Source organism: Cetorhinus maximus, chromosome 14 (genome assembly GCF_964194155.1).
Source record: "Cetorhinus maximus chromosome 14, sCetMax3.hap1.1, whole genome shotgun sequence".
NCBI classification, from domain to species: domain Eukaryota; kingdom Metazoa; phylum Chordata; class Chondrichthyes; order Lamniformes; family Cetorhinidae; genus Cetorhinus; species Cetorhinus maximus.
In genome coordinates this window covers 80,058,566-80,076,502 of record NC_135892.1, presented here as the reverse complement: position 1 = coordinate 80,076,502, position 17,937 = coordinate 80,058,566, and the positions used below count along the sequence as shown (strand labels likewise).

Sequence of the window (17,937 nt, the reverse complement as noted above, 5' to 3'; positions counted from 1 at the left end):
ACCCCTGCTCGCCAACCGGAAAATTCTCCCCGATCTTACTCATCTTGGTTGATGCAAATGAAATGTAAGTTTTTAAATCTGTGTTGTGCCACCTCCTCCATCAAAGGCCTACATACAACTGCCACAATTAACACAGGCCATTAAAGTAAAGGACACCAAAGCCCTCAGACTTTTTGTCTTAGCTCCTGCTCCTTCCAAGTCACAACAGGAGATATTAGCAACAGCAGTTAGTCCTCAATTCGAGCTTATAAACAGGTGACTGATACTTTGTTTACCAGATCTCCTAATATCTCCCTATATGTTTCAGTGTCAAATTTGGCTGTCCTGTGGTGATGGAGGTGGTGGTGGTATACTTTCATTACCTTTCCCATCTGCACCCAGATGCAGCAGGATAGGGCTCTTGGGCTTGCACAGATTGCAGGACTAGAGCCTCAGTAACTGACCACACATTGCTCTGTGAGCTCCTTCAGATGATTGCATTGTCTTCATGAAATACAACAGCTATTACTCTATTAATGTGCAACTGGTGTGTGAGGACCAGTAATGCATCATTCTTTCCTGACAGCTGCCGTGACACTTTATATTGTGCTAATCCCCTATGCCGCTCCTCTTTACCTCTGCACAGCAAGTGAGAGGCTGACTGTATGGTGACCAGGGGCATCTCCTGAACACATGGCTTGTGATTTCTCTTTGAAAACCACACAAGGATTCATGTGTTATACAATTGCCTGGCTGTCTGCATGGTCTGTGCTTTCGTAGCTAATCTAGTGCTCCTACAAGCATGGCTGAACACAGGAGTTAGAGGGATGCTATTGTTCAGTCAAGAGCTCTTGAGATGCTCATGGTTGACAACCTCTAGAAGCTACGGCAGAGAGGACCCAATTGCACACTGCAGCAACACAATGCACACCAGGACAATCTGGTCCAACTGTTCTGGTATCAGCAGGAGCCTTAGTTGAGGGCCTCACGAGGCTCCTGAGAGATGGTTACATGTTCCACTCCCATTGGTGACTTCCCCTCATGTCCAGCTAAGGCCCATACTCGCATTGATCTGCAGGAGAATAAACATAATTAGGAGACCCATGGACTATCCGAAGCCCGTTTCCTTTCTGTATCTCAACCTTCCAAAGGCAGAGGAGTTGGTTGAACCAACTGCTCAGTTTGAGAATCCTTGAAAGGTGTTAGTAATGGTGCTACAGGCTCTCACAGGGAGGGCCCAGCTTCAAAGAGATGACCATTTGCTCCATGGTCAGTGTTATGTGCCAGAACCTCTCACAGGTTAGTGATGGACATGTCGCACACTCTCTGATAGTAGCAGAAGCTCCCTAGTAGGCAGTCTAATATATTAGGGAAATCTCTGGTTCACAGAAAGCATGGGCAGAATCTTCCGATTGGCGTGCGGGAACGGGCCCGACACGCCGACACGTAAAATGACATGCGATGACATTGGGCATGTGTCCCGATGTCATCGTGCACCATCACAATATTTCATTCGGCGGCCGCGTGCCAGAGTCGGCTGTGCGCCCGCCAAAATGTCAACAGCCTATTAAGGCCATTAAGAGATTAATTAAAGTATTTAAGAACCTTAAGGTTGTCAGACAGGCAAAAAGCCCAAGCGGCCTTCACGTTTTTCAGGAATCCTCATCCACGGGCGGAATGAGGTTTCCTGAAGCTTCAAAAAAAAAAATAATAAATTTTGCAACCTTTACAAACATGTCCCAACTCATGTAACACTGGCACATGAGGGGACATGTTTAAATAAATGTTTCCATCATTTATTAAACTGTTTTATTATCTATTCAATCCGTGCCTCAGGAAGACTGCTGCGCTCTTTCACGTACATGCGCGAAAGAGCGTAGGCCCCGACTCTCCCTCCTCCCCCCGCCCACACAGGTAGTGCTGAGCGCTACCGGCCACGCGTTATGCTGGGCGGGCCTTAATTGGCCCGCCCGCGTAAAATGGCGGCGCGCAGCCGGCCACGGGCAGCAATCGGCTCTGCACCCGCCCCCGCCTTCTCCTGCCCAGCCTACCTGCCATAGGAAAAATCCAGACCCATGTTTCTTTTCAAAACTATGCACCTGAAGTCCATCTCCGTCCTATCCAGCAGAGCTAGGACATGATTAGCCTACCTGTGAGCTATTTCCTGAGCCATCCTATCCACCTGCACCCCCAGTGCAGACTCTCTTAGCCCATCTCAGCAGGTAGGCAAACTGGTCTTGGTTTAACATCCCCTCCACAGTATAGCGCCTCTGACAGTGCAGCATTTCCTCAGATAGCCTGGATTTTGTGCTTAAGTTTGCAATGGGGCTTAAACCTGTGACCTTCTGACTTAGGACAGATTGCTGTAAATTGACCCAAGTTGACACTTAAGATTAAAGGAAACATTCTGATATATTGAAAAGAATTTATAAAATAGATATGGAAAAGGGAAACCATTTTAGCTCGCCTTCAGAATGTAGGATTTATATTTCCCTATCAACAACACCTTGCCTTTATATAGTGCCTTAAGCACTCAAGGTGCTTCATAGGTGCATTATCAAACAAAATTTGTAATTGAGTCACAGAAGGAGATATTAGGCAAAGGCCCAAAAGCTTGGTCAAAGAGGTAGGTTTTAAGGAGCATATTTAAGGAGGAATGAGAAGCAGGGCGACAGAGAGGTTTGGGAAGGGAATTCCAGAGCTTAGGGCTGAAGCACAGACACCAGTGGTGGAGTGATTAAAATCAGGGATGCGCAAGGGATCAGAATTGGAGGAGTGCAGATATCTTGGAGGGTTGTAAGACTGGAGGAGATTACAGAGATAAGGAGGGATGAGGCCATGGAGGGATTTGAAAACAAGGATGATAATTTTAAAATCAAGGCATTGTTCAACTGGAAGCCAATGCCAGATTCCGAGTACGGCGGGGTGATGGTTAACACATCATCCAATTAACTATTGAATGTGTCTGAGATTATTGTCTCTACAACACTATTTAAGGTCATTTATTTTGCATAAGGAATATGTACCTGACATTTGTTCTAAACTTTCCTTTCAGCAGCTTTCATCTATGACTATGTTGTAGTATTCTAGTTTACCATGAAGTCAGCCTCAGCATTAACCTCTATAATTCTACAAGGTGGCCTTTCAGATGTTTCCTTTCAAAGCTAAACAGCTCCACTTTTTCAAGTCTTTTCTCATAACTCAACCTTTGTCGCTGTTACAAATTTAGTTTTGACTTCAATGGAAAGTACATTTGAACAAGGTATGAAACAGGTGCCTGAACCAATCGCACAGTTTTCCACTAGATAGGCTAGGTTAAAATGACCTCCAATTATCTGAAGTCCTCAATTGAATTACAATACAGCCAAATGCCAGTATTTTATATATATTTCAGTCAGAGGTTGCTTATTTTATGTATAAAATCACTTTAGAGATGTAAGTAAAGCTAGATAACCTATAATAAAAGACATATACACACATACACAATTGATGCAATTGTGATTTATCTTATATAGTTGCATCTATTCTGCATCCAAACATAGATGAGCTGTCTGTCCAGATAATTACCCAAAAACGAGATTAAGCAGAAAATGATTCAATTTGGTGAGGACAGGAGACCATCACCATCACAAGCAGCAACAACCCCTTCTACTTATGTAGCACCTTTAGCATAGAAAAATGTCACAAAGGAATTGTACAGAGAAAAATATGAAAAGGAGCGGGTTTTGAGCCATGGAGTGAGAACTAAGAGGTTTTTAGGAAAAGCTTTTAAAGGTGAAACCAGAAAGGAGGCTGAGGTTTTTAGGGAGGGATTTCCAGAGAGCGGGTCAAGGCAGTAAAGGCTTTACTGCCAATGCTGTGCCAAAGGGAGGGATGGATGCACATAAAGTTATTTTCCAAATCATTATTTGATATGTGGAATGGGAAAATTAGTTTGTTATAAGCACCGTGTGACTTACTTGATGTCTTCAGTAGTCACAAAGACCCCTTTGAATCTAAAAACCCGCCTCCTATTCAAAATGTACTTGTTACAATTTTTGCACAAACTCTGGAAATTCACATGCTAGTGGTCCCATTTTTGGTTTGCACAATTTTCTTTGATATCTCTGTACGCTGAAAGGATTGTGGTGATTAGTCAACATACTACAATGGCTACTTGTTTGAGTGTACTTTGATGCACCACTCCTCGAGGCAAGAATCAATTACAGCCATTTTTTTCTTTACACTGAATAAATATTTGGACACAGTCTGTAATGCTGATTCAATGCAGAGCCACACTAGAGGAGTCACATACAGTCAAGACATTTTAACCCTCAGAAGCTGATGCATTTTGTGTCTTGAGAGAATGTGGAGATGTTTATTCGAGCAGTCAGAATGAAAAAAGATCCTTTGGCAGTTGAGACTGCAGAGAACAGACTTGTTATGACAAAACCAGGCAGACTTCGTGGCCTGAAGTGGAAGAAACCAGTTAGCTATTTGTACCTCAGCTTGAATGGAATTTTTGTCAAGTGGCAAATGCATTAGCAAGACCTGAATCAAAAGACATTAGTTGTAGGATCCTATACCACTCGGCTTCATCTGTCTACTGAAGCCTTCACAGGGAAATAAAATTGTTATCACAGATATAATCTGGAGAGGGAATGCTGTAAAGTGCTGCACTTTTCATCACATTTCAATGCAATTATGAATGCCCTTACACTAGGTATCAATCAAGTTATTTTCTAAGAATGCTAACAGCAAAGAATGTACGTTAAAATACATGAGGGTGAAACACAGGTATGTTTGGCAAAACCAGAAGTGAGGGTCAATTTTTGTACTAACCAAGGAATATTATTATTATCCTTCTCACCATAGTTCCCCAGCGGTGCATTTGAATCTCTTTAGTTTCATGACTGTTAAAACATCTCTGCAAGATGCTAAGCACACAACTGATTCCAGATCACTTTTCAGCATGGCATAAATTGGTGCATATTGGATAAATTTCCATCTTCGTTCTAATGAATAGAAAATAATGAGCATACAAATGTTAGATGTGTGTCCCCACTCTCTGAAGTTGCAACACGAGATTTAAAAGTTAAACATCCAAAAAAAGAAAGACTTGCATTTATACCATGACCACCAGATGTCTCAAAATGCTTTACAGCCAATTAAGTACTTTTGAAGTGCACTCACTGCTGTAATGTAGGAAATCTAGTGTGCACTTTCTATTTATCCTGATTTTGTGTCAGGATTTGGTCACACAATGGGTGCAACACTGAGTCTTGCTTTTATTTAGAATGTAAGGCTTGTATTTTATGGGCCTTTATATGTACCATTACTTACCATGTGGATCTTCAGAAACTGACCTATTAGGCTTCAGTCTGCCTTTGTCTACTCAGTACCAACTGTTTTCCTAGTTCCTGTCTGTATCCACTACTGCTCCTGCAATCTCCCTTCTGCTCTTTTGGGCTTGGTTCATTGGGCCACGGTCTTTATTCTCTCACCTTCATGCATCTATGTCAACCTTTCCTCACGGCGCCACTCCCACACATACCCTGCCATCTTCCTTGGCTTAATGTTCTTATCTCCATCCCAGCATCTGTAATTTTCTGATCTTTTGCCAATTTCCCAAAATTAAGCTGAGAAAACAAAAATGTGTTCTTTTTTTAAGTGCTTATTTAGAACGCTGGCCTCCCCTCTCACAACTTCCAGTTAAAACTTCTTGCATGTATTGTTTACGTTACTTTTAGTCATACTTTCGGTACACGTGTTTGTGTTTGTTGGTCATGCTCTTAGATGTTTGCATTTATTTGTAGCCCTGCTATTTGTGTTGTTTTTAGTTTTGGCCAGTGCTTGCACGTTGTTTCAGTTCTGCTCCAACTGTTTGTGTTCCTAAAGTATAGCTTTGCTATCTCTTTTCTATTCGGCTCCTGATATTTTGGGTTTTTTTTTAATTCCTTCCCCAGAGCATCTGTTTATTTCAGCCTTTCTCTTACTGTGGCGTTTGTATTTACTCCCCATTCAGGCCCCAGTTAAAATGCCATCAGAGTCCTATTGATGAAACAGAGCCTTTATTTGAATCAATTTATGAGGTTTGAAGCGGGTGTTATGTTGTAGAACCATGCAGGTAAACTTTGGGCAGAGCAGAAAAGAGCTGAGGTTTGACTGTGTAAGTAACATGTTCATTTTTAACTGCTCACTGGTTTCTGCTGGGCAGATAGGGTTAAAATCAAACCCTTTACACATATTTAATATTAACACAACATAATACTGTTTCATTCTTAAACCTCTTCAATTAAATAAAACTTTGATTTTTGTTTTCTCTGTGTCGGCAATACTGCCAAATTAGATTTATTGGCCATCCCTAATTGCTCTGAGATGGTATTGGTGAGCACTCTCCTTGAAATGATCACAATCAGTCACACAAGTGAGTAGCTTGGTCATCCATTTCACAGGGCGTAAAAGTTAGTAACGAAGGGCTGGATTTTACGCTTCCCCTGCTGGCAGATTTGAAGGTGGAGGGGGTGAAAATCCAGCAGGCAGCCTGCCCACTGCTTACCCACCTGTCCCTGCCCCCACCGTAATTTTACCAGCATCTGGCAGCCCGTCTGCCAGTGCGCTGATTGAGGCTTGCATGTGGGCAATCAATGCCTACTTAAGGGCCTCATCCTGTTACTGCCAGAATTTAACCAGGGGCTGGAGAGGCCCATGCCAAGCGTCCCCCAGTAGATTTTCCTGCATGGTCTGGTGATGGATGGGGGGCTCCCTTGCTTAACCTGGGTCCATCGGAGGCCCCCCAAGGTGTTACCCTGCCCCAGATTCCCATTGCCCAATGGCCTCTCAAGCCCCGGCCATCTTGGCACTCGGCGAGACCCCCAAATACTTACATCCAGCGAAACTTGGCTCCTGAAGCCCCAAGAGCAATACCAGCAATGATGCTGCTGGTTCTGGAGAGCTGCCAGCCTCTGATTGGTCGGCAGCTCAACTAGGTGGCACTTCCTGTCCCCAAGGGGCAGGAGTCTCGTCTCCAATCTATTAACTGCCAATCAGCCATTAAAATGACTGCGGGACAGTGTTCTTTGCCTAGGCGGACTCCCCATCCCCACCAACTTTTTCACTGGGGCAGGGTGGGGATCATGGTGTCCTGCAAGATTCAGCCCATAATCATATATAGGCTTGGCTGGACAGGGGTGGCAAACGTCCCTTCCTGTAGGGCATTTAGTGAATTAGTTTAACAATAATGCTTCCATTGTTATTGTGCTAGTTTACAAATGACAACACAATAAGAGGCAATTCAGCCCATCTGCCAGTGCTGGCTCTTTGAAAGACAAATCCAGTTGGTCCCATTCCCTCGCTCTTTCCACATAGTCCTGCATTATTTCCCCTTTTGAAACATGTGTCTGATTCCCTTTAGAAAATTCCTATTAAATCTGCACTCACCACCCTTTCGGGCAGTGCATTCCAGATTTTAACAACTCACTAATTTCTTTTCATCCCTCCCTTGATTCTTTTACCACTATATTTTTTTCCTAGTTTTCTACATGAGCAAATTGATCAGAATGTCACAGATTTATTCTTCATTTATTTACTATTGTTGGATAGGGGGAGCACAATTTAAGTATTGATTTTTAGAAGCGTATACTTATCAGCAATAAGAGATCTCCTCATATATAATACCAACACAAATTTACAAGCACCATATGATTTAGACAGATGTATTCATGCAGCTATAACGATTTCAATTTACTTCAACATAAACTATCTCAATTAAGGGTTAAATTATGTTTAAACATTCGCTCAGGAAAATAGAAATAATTTTGAGATTGCGCTATAAGCATTATTTAATTATTTTGTTATGGGGTCACCAAAGGTCACTTGTTCACTTAAAGACATTACATTAGGAGTAACATGCACTGATGTGGCTTTTGGTAAGTCTGATAACTTTCCTCCTGCTGGTGTTTTGAGTAAATGTCAATAGAAAGCTCCTAGGTGCTGACTGGAAAAATGGGAAGCCCAAAGGGTTTTATTAGCTGAAGCTTATTATCTTGCATCTGATAAACCCTAATTACTCTTATTAACCATTCTGTCTAGTTTCACACATAATGGTGAGAAAGTTGGCAGTAATTGCTGTGAAATGCCTTTGCTTTTGTTATGGGTTCCCTACTCATCCAGGCAAGACAATAAGCCCCCTTCTAGACCATTCAACTAACTTTTTTTTATATAATGTTTCACAGGTTAGCCTCATTTGCAATTCAGCCTTGACAATAAGGGACCCTTACTGGGGTCAAGCAGGTTCAATTGTCCTGTGGGATTACTGTAGGATTTCAAACTGTAAGGCTCCAGGATCACATGTCCAACTATTGATGCTTCATATCAAAAAGCTTCTTGGGGTTAAAAGGAAAAAATGGTTCCAGGCCGTGAGTAGAAGAAAGGCTGTGGGCAAGGTTCATCCCTAGGGGTCCAGAGGCTTCTGCATGGTTTCTTTCAAACCAATTCATCCTTAATCACTTAAGGATTGCACTGGGGTTGTCTTTAGCAGTCGGTTCTGAAGGCTTCACACAAACGTTTGGCATGTTTAAAATGCCTTTGAGTTTAACTGCAAAATTGTGGCTTCCATGCATTGCTCTCCACCTTCAGTCATATGAATGCATTCATGATGTGCTTAGTTCCACAAATGCCAGATTATTTACCAAGGAGCGAGGTAACCATGCATCCTCTATCGGTTGCACTCCCATAATATAAAAACATTTTTTATATTTGCTACTGGCCCGCCAAAAGAGACCTGCATTATCTGTGTGCTGCCCTGTCCATGATACTTGGTGCCACTACTCCTGATGAAGGCTTGTTGGAAGATGGTGATCTGAAATCACACTGCTGCAAAAGAGGAATTCAAATATCATCCACTTTTAAGGACAGACCCAAAGCCAACTTGCAAAATCCACAATAAAAGTGGGTCTCCAATGCTGTTGGCGTGAAAATGCCAACAATGGGAAATCTGCTCATTTGCCTTCAGCTCCACTCTTCCAGCATAAAAGCCTAGTGTTTCTGTCAGAACATTCTGATCCCACGTCACATTCAATACTATTGTTTTATACTCTCAGTATGGTATTGACCATTTTCTGTTTGGCACAGAATTAAGGGATGACCATGGGATCCAAGGACAATTTAGTAGATAACCACAATTTTAGAAACATCTGTACAAGAGAAGTCTAGACTGCATTGGAACCCAAACCCCAAACATGAAAGGTGGCATTCTAACCCAGCCCAAGGCCTTCGGGCATTGTTCCAATCTTTTTTCAAATCATCACTATCCCACTCCTTAGAATTTCACATTGTCAAAAATTGAATTCTGGAACTCATGGAAAAGAGCAATAAAACCCATTAATTGATGGGTGGATCCAATTAAACACAGACACATTGTAGTTTCCAATTATTGAGGGAGGTGCCCATATGTTGGCCATTAGTTATTCTCAGGGTTGGCATTAATGGGACAAACACTTTGCAAATACCAGCAAGAGAACAGCAATGTGACCTGTTTGCTTCTTGTGGTTCCCAAGACTTTTTCCAAGAAGAAATCTGGCAAATGCGATATTAAGGCAAACAATTGCAGGGTTCTCCCTAGAAATAGTCATGTCTGAGGAACATATTTTACAAGTCTAGAATGACATGTTGCATACTCTCATTATTCAAAAGTCTCCTGTCAACTTGGCTCATTTGCTATCAGTTTCATCCCTGAGGTGAAAGATGGATGTGAATTTAAACCCCCTCTCAGAACTTGAGCGAACATACTTCAATGTATTACCGGGTGAATGTTCCATTATCAGCAGTGTCACCATTTCGTTTAAACAATATTTTTAGAAAGGCAAGGGTTTCTGCTGGTATCCTGGTAAGCAATTCTCTTGCAACCAATTACCAAGGGAGAGAAGCAACAGTTTAATTGATTGCGACTTGTGGAATTATTTTATCTGTCTATGGCTGCTGGATTTAGCCACATAGGAGTAATTGCATTTCAGATTAACTCATTGCATGTGATGTACTTTGGAACCTTCCTGGGAATTGTGATGATGTGCCATATTACAGTAAGTTCCTGCTGTTCTCTCTGGCATAAGGAACACACAGAACCATGGCTGACAAAGACTTACAGAGGCCAGATTTTCTTCTGCTTTATCATTTCAAATAGGGCAATAGAATGGCAGAAATGATGGGGAAAGATTGCCCTATCGGCTGCACACAAATGCTGGGAGGGCCCTGGGTCTGGCAAGCTTTCTGCATTTTCCTGCCTTCAACTGGTGATCCTGCCAGCAATAGACTGCTAGCAAAGTCTGATTGCCACCTATATCAGATAAATAATCATTTGCCATGAAAAATTGAGACATGTTGTATGTCAGCCTGGCTGACAAAGAACCATGTATAAAGGGACACAAAGTGACGAAAAGGCAGTCAACACAACAAACCCTTTCTTTCACAGAAGACAGAATACTACTCCATGTTAATGCTGCTTAATTTCCCCAGGGTAATCAAGCAACACTGCAGAACATAATCTCTCTCTGCAAGTTCATGATACTTTCAGAAATTATTCCTCTTCTGAACTACTGAATTATTTGATCATCTAAGTCTACACCTGACCCTAGAACTACAAATGTTATCCCAAAGAGATTTTTATCTAGCTCCTTTGTAAAATATGTCTGTTCCATATGCTGTCTGACATATCACCTCAGGAGAAATATTGTACATATTTATATGCAATAACTGATCTTCCATATCATTCTTCCATTATTACAGAAGAAGCCATTCCTAGTACCCGAATTTACCGCTACAATGACAAATTGCGTTTATGTAGAAAAATGGTCCAAAACCTCACAGAAGCTTAATCAGACGAAAATGGGCTGTGAATCAAAGATGTTCGGAGGGATGGCCAAAAGGGGTGGTTTTAAGGAGGGAATTAAAAGAGGCAGGGAGTTTAGAGAGGAAATTCTAGAGCTTTGGGTCTAGACGGCTGAATGTATTGCCACCAGTGATGAGGTGAAGCAAGTGGCGGTGCCAGTGTATAAGGCCTGTCAGCCAGAGTACACCGAGGGGCTGGTAACCATGAAGAACCCCTCGGACTGTAAGCATGTTCTTGACTATATAAAGTAAATGCAACTGTGTTGAAGCATCTCAGAGTGCAACATGACCAATGTAGAAAATGTGAATTTCATTGCACTTTCCTGTGGGGACAAGTTGAAATGTTTTGTAATACTCTTTTAGATATTATATGAATAAAGTATACTTTTGCAAAAAAAAAAGTAAATGGTGGCAGTGTAAAAGGCCAGAGTGAAAGGGACTGGTCACTTAAATCTGTGCCTAACGAATGTAAAAGAAGAGAGAAGTGGTAATTTTGAAAAATATAGGTTTTTTTTATATTAATGATACATTAATGCAGTTAGTAGTGCAGTTTCAGGATTTTCTCCAGTGAAACTAAGGGCAGAATCATTCCAGATTTGCACTAAGTGCGGTAGCGGGTGTGAAAAAAGTCATTCTACCCGCCGGCCAAAATGGCAGGTTTTCACCATCTCATTAATTATACAGTCATAGGAAACATGCCATCCGATTTATCCACATTGCCGTTACCACGCTGCTTCCTCATGCTGGGCGCCATATTTAAACTGCAGCCGCGCACACAGTTCTCAATGCTTGCAGCCCATGTGTGTTGCAAACCCTTCCTCACAGCCTATCGATTATCAGTTTGCCTGTCAATGTTACCTATGGATTGTTTTAGACTCGTGCTGCTAACTCCACAGTGCCACAAGACATCAAGTAGTGCTGTACTCCATGTCGAACAACTTTCCACTTCTGTTGCTCTGTAAACCTCTGAGATTAATGTGATCGGCCTGTAACTGTTTTGCCTTCCTAACTTGATTCATGAGGAACAGCAGTTCAGGGTGGAAATTAGTCACATTACTATCAGCATCAAGGCAACCGTCTTGGTACTTTTGATAAAAGTAACAGCTGAAGTGAAATTCTGTTTCTTGAAAACCACACAACAAAATTGGTTATATAAAGCAGGGTAAATGGGGTTGGCTCTCGATAAAAATATGCATCCAATTGTACTCCAGATGTGGTAATAGAGTTAAAGTTCATTTGTTGTGTGCATGAAATATGTTTAGACTGGAAAATCATATCTTAACAATGTAGCATATATCTGGAGGAGACAAGGGCTTTGGAACTCTGCATGACTGACTAGTTGCCTTTCTTTTTGCTTACCCTTGATATGGTCTGTTCCTCTTTTCCACATCAGGTCCAGAAGCTGCACAGGGACCTGGGTGAGCAGAAGAAGAGGAGGACATCACTATGGAAGGAGAAGCACCCTTGCCCTTGCGGTAACCATCACAGGTACTGGGGCATGTGTAGGTTAAAGAGTAGGTGAGATGAAGGGTCTACGTGAAAATGCACCCAGTATTTGGTGTTCTGGAGCAAGGGCAGGGAGTACAGGCGACCCCTGTCATACAGGAATTGGCTGGAGGGAGTTCAGCTGCAGAGATGATAACATTGATGGAGATATCAATAGAAGAAGACTGATTGCACCAGCAACTCCTAAATGTACTAGATAATTTGCCAGTGAGCCTCTGCACACCGACACAGAGTATGAAACAGTCCAACTCCAAACAATGGAGAGTCCTTGCACTGGCCAATGGAACACTTAAATCAACCAGTGGGGCAAGTGGTTAGCTCTGTAAATACTTCAGAGGGGTCCACAGTGATGGACCCTGGCAGCTCTAACAACTTTGCTGGGAGCTGAGATTGCTGCCAGTGCCATTAAAGGAGAGACATATTCGCTTCTTTCTCAAGATGGTGCCATGCCAGCTATTCTCTCACTCAGTGCCCTTGTTGTTTTATTGTATCAAAAATTGTCACTTTCCATAAAGGTCACTGGCTAGCAGTCAGCAGCAGGCACCTTGGATGATTTTTCCTCTACTATTTAAACTAATTATAGTGTGTTCAAAGCTCTGTGTGTACCAAGTTTGTGTTCTCCTTACAGTAGCGAAGTATGGACAATTTATATTAGCCAAGGGAAACAGCTGAACAGCTTCCTCCTCTGCTGCCTCAGATGAATTTTGGCAATCTCCTGGTGAGACAGAATGCCGAATATGGAAGCACACCAGTGTGCAGGGATCCCCAGCATGGTTGCCATCTTGAGTCAGCGGCAACTCTGTTGGCTGGGTCATATGAGCCAAATGGATGACAGCCACATCCCCAAAGAGATGATCTATGGCCAGCTTGCTATCAGCACAAGACTAACAGGCCGCCCAGGTCTGCAACACAAAGATGTCTGCAAGCGAGACTTCAAGTTGACCAGGATCAGAATCGATGCATGGGAAGTCCTCACTGCTGATCGGACTGCCTGGAGGCAAGCAGTCAGGAAGCGTGCGGAAAAAGCAGAGGACAAAAGAAATGACCAGGTGGTGGAAAGGAGAACCTGCCAGAAGGAAAACACATCAGTTGAGCTCAGGTCCACGCTACTCATCTGTGCCAGCTGCGGAAGGGAGTGCCACTCATGAATCAGCCTCTACAGCCACAGCAGATGATGCTTAATTCAAAATTGACATACATCCAGAGCACAGTCCATCATCTCCCGAGATTGATGGACGTCATCTATAGTGCGTACACCATTCAACTGGTTCAGATCAGCAAATTCAGCATTGAGTAAGGATTGAACCTGGGAGCTTCCTGACCTAAACAAAAATAAAAATACCTGGAAAAACTCAGCAGGTCTGGCAGCATCTGTGGAGAGGAACACAGTTAACATTTCGAGTCCGTATGACTCTTCAACAGAACTAAGTAAAAACAGAAAAGAGGTGAAATATAAGCTGGTTTAAGGGGGGGGAGAGTAGAGCTGGATAGAGGGCCAGTGATAGGTGCAGCAATGAAGGTGAACAAGGCAAAAGAGAGATACGGAAATCCTGTCGGAGAGAAGAGCAATACTTCTTCAAGGTAGGCATTCCTTGAAGAGAAGTGGCAGTCAATTAAACACTAAGATAAAAGCAAAAAACTGTGGATACTGGAAATCCAAAACAAAAATAAAAATACCTGGAAAAACTCAGCAAGTCTGGCAGCATCTGTTTGGTTTGGTATCATAACAGTAACAGTAACTTAATCTACTGAGACATTGGAAAAGTTGACTGGAGGGCTTCTTTTCCAAATAATGTTCAGTTATATATTTTGTACATGCCCATGACAGCATGGCCTGAATTTTACCTTTGGTGGGACGGCCCGATAAGCAGACCCGGGAGCAGTCGGGAAACGGACTGCCAACCATGAACAGCTCCCGACCGTAACTTCACGCTGGCCAGCCAATTAACGGCCAGCCAGCATAAAACGCGCACTGAAAAGCTCAGCGCTTCCGGGGTGGGGGCAGGAAGAGGGTGGGCGACAACGTCACCACGGGCACAGGTGAGCTCTGCGAGAGAGCTCCATGAAGGCACACAGCTGCCTCAGGGAGCTGCTGACCTGCAAATCATTAAATAAAGGTTTTAAAAGCTGAAAAAAAGTCCATGCATCACAATCAATCACCTGAAAATATACCTAATAAAAATACTGCCCACAGATATTTATTTTAATTTTATTTCATAACGGAGATTTCATCCTGCCTTTGGATGAGTTTTGATGAAAAATGCAAAGTCCGCCTGGCCAATTGGCACGTCCGCCAACTGTAAGGTTGGACGGGCACGAAAAATCGGAGTCAATTGCACCATTAATGGGCTTAATTGCCCTCTTGATAGTTGGTGGACGTGCTTCCGACTTTTGCGCACGCCCGCCAAGCAAAATATCGCACAATTGCGCAATGACGTCAGGACGCTAGCCTGACGTCTTCTCGTGTGATTTTATGCCTGGTCAGGCCAGGCACACGCCCGCCCTCAGGATGTAAAATTCAGTCCAATATTTCACTATCTATTAAACCAATAAAAGCCTAGAAGGTATGCTGAGGAGTTGAAGGTGAGCCAAACTATCAACGCCCTACTGTGTTGTTTATACAGGGTACATTATCACTGTTCAATCATACCGTCGACATTATAAAGAAAATATGAATAACATCATTCAGAAATGGTGGTGGTTTCACCTCAGGCTTGGAGCTGTAACACACGAGGTCCGACGGAATCACATATTGAAGCATATTCAAATGTGTGAAATGTGTCCAAAATCAGATGTGAAACATAGGCACATAACCAAGTGGAACACAGGACTGAACACGCTGACAAGTGAATTCATGAAGCTCTGGAACTTGCAATGTGATGCATGTTCACTATTTCGAGCTGCATAGGATTTGACATTTTCATCACTACTTTTATGGTAATGCAAACAGGCAACCAGATAAACAAAGGGGTTCAATGAGTCTGTAGATCAAAAGCTGGGAATTGTGCCAACGAGCAATGAGGAACCAAGAATGTAGGAGAAGGTACTATATTTAAAGCCTAAATCGTAACAGCTGTTTTTTTTTGCCAGTTGTATATAGACTGCATCCAATAATGTGAATACACTTGCAGCCTTGGAAACTAAACAAAAACCTTTCCAAAAGACCTGGTCCTACTATATAGTTTAATAGAAGCCACTGAAGAAGCAGATTTCCACATGATGGAAATTTGGGCCTTTATGGACCTTTGGGCTGTATTTTCTTGCCATTGATGTGAGCTCACAGGCAGGGACAGCTTACTTGAAAACCATGGGTGCACTGCCAGCAATTCTCCATCCATTGGTGTGAACACTCAAAATGCTGGAAGAGCACCCTTCAATTTTCAGATAAACTACTGTGTAGGTACAATGGCCCACTGGTGGCACATGGCCTTGGAAGTCTGGCTGTTTATGTCATTCAGTGTCGCAGTGGAAACCCTAAAGTTTCCCTTTGGCATCCCCATGCTAGTGAACATCATAGTACAATTTGGAACTGAGCAGGTCACAGTGTAATGACTTAAAAGAGAAATCTAGCCTCTTGACTGCAATTAAAAAAAACTTTCACCCATATAGAAGCTTATAGTGGGGCCACATTTGGAGTACTGTGTACAGTGCTGGTCACCTTATATAAGGAAGGATGTAAATGCATTGGAAACAGCTCAGAGAAGGTTTACCAGATTAATACCTGTAACGGGTGGGTTGCCTTATGAGGAAAGGTTGGACAGACTAGGCTTGTATCCGCTGGAGTTTAGAAGAGTAAGAGGTGACTTGATTGAAACATATAAGATCCTGAGGGGTCTTGATAGGTGGATGTGGAGAGGATATTTCCTTTAGTGGAAGAATCTAGAACTAGGGTTCACTGTTTAAAAATAAAGGGTCACCCATTTAAAACAGATACGAAGCGAAACTTTTTCTCTCAGATGGTTGTGAGTCTTTGGAACTCTCTTCCTGAAAAGATGGTGGAAGCAGAGTCTTTGAATATTTTTAAGGCCGAGGTAGAAAGATCCTTGCTAAGCAAGGGGATGATAGGTTATCGGGGGTAGGTGGGATGCAAATTTCAGGTTACATTCAGATCAGCCATGATCTTATTAAATGGTGGAGCAGGCTCGAAGGGCTGAACGGCCTGATTCCTGCTCCTTGTTCATATATTCATACGCAAATATGTTAATTAGGCGCAACAATTTTCATGTGTTATTTACTTTCAGAAGCATTTCCAACATGTAGAATTGCATTGACTTAAAGTAGTCATGACACATGGTCACATGAAAGCACTTTAATTGGCAGCAGGATTCACTTTCAAATTTTTATTGGTTTGCCTCTCCCTGAGTGTCTCTATGCTACATTATGACTGGTTCTACCCGCTTTCAAATAATAACAATCTAAGTAAACACCAACAAACCAGAATGATCTCTCTATAGGTTTAATCATCATTGAGTCATTTCAAAACCAGGGTACAACCAACCACAGAACTCAATTACAAATCATTTGTTCAAACCGCAGAACTCATTAAGATCAGAAAGTCATTATTTTTACTTTTTTTAATAACCCTGAATTAAGCAATTGTTGCTGAAAAGCCCCATTAGCGTTTGCGAAATGCGGGAAGCTTTGATGGCACAGTGGTTCGATATCTCCTGTCAGGACTGAGCTTGTTCAAAGATTTATTGTGGTTTCGACTTTCTGTGGAATGGTGTTGGAAGTGAAGAATTTTTTTCTGGTCGGAGTCACTAAGGCTGCTCTACTGCCTGCCTTCACATAGAGAAACATGCAAGACTTTCCTCAAAAATGCAACAAAGGGACAAACAGCATTATTGGGTTTATGAAAAACATGTCCATACAAACTTGAAAGCAGACTTCAATTAATAGTCTGCCTTGAATTATTCAAGGGAGTTCTTTCTGTTTTAAAAACCCTCCATATAAGAGGTGTAAACAAAATAGTTTAACTGAGCTTCAGACAGTCGAGGGCTATTTCCTTAAAACAATGAGATCTTTCTCTTACAAAACCTTTTAAATGAATTGTTGACATGATAAAATAAATACGCAGTTAATAAATATAAGAGCAAATTCTCCAATCAGGCATTCCCCAGTCAGGAACAACGCTTGCACTCAGCACAGATTGTGAAATTCAGGAGCACAATGCCTTATTTTCCAACTATTACATTAATGGGCAGAATAGGCACACCCGCAATTTCACAACTCTCTGAGTGCCAATCTTCCTGGAGAGCATCCAGCCATGAAATCAGCTCTCTAAAGCATAGCCTTACAAACTCAGGTCTGCCGATTCTAGTAAGTATATGAGGAAATCTCAAGGGTTTTCAGATTTCTTCCAGAATTAGCATCAGAGAATCCTAAAAAAATGCTAGACCCAAAGGGATGTGCTACCATCTGTAAAACACATCTTTTATATTCAGCTTCTTTAGCAGTTGGCAACACTTTTCCCTGCGGATTCTGCAAAGAAATTATCCACCTTTCCGCTCAGCTTTTGGCAGCCACCTATACTGCTGAAGCCAGGCTTGTGCTCAGTCTGTGGCAAAGGAAATGCAGGGATCATGAATG

General features: G+C 42.3%; 1 long non-coding RNA gene across 1 annotated transcript in view; it reads left to right on the top strand.

The window, feature by feature from the left end:
* Positions 1-17,937, top strand: part of LOC144690147 (uncharacterized) — a 162,754-nt gene that overhangs the window by 80,382 nt on the left and 64,435 nt on the right. The window contains exon 2 of the long non-coding RNA XR_013578767.1: positions 12,236-12,330. This is a non-coding gene — a long non-coding RNA (uncharacterized LOC144690147). The remainder of the gene's footprint in view (positions 1-12,235; positions 12,331-17,937) is intronic.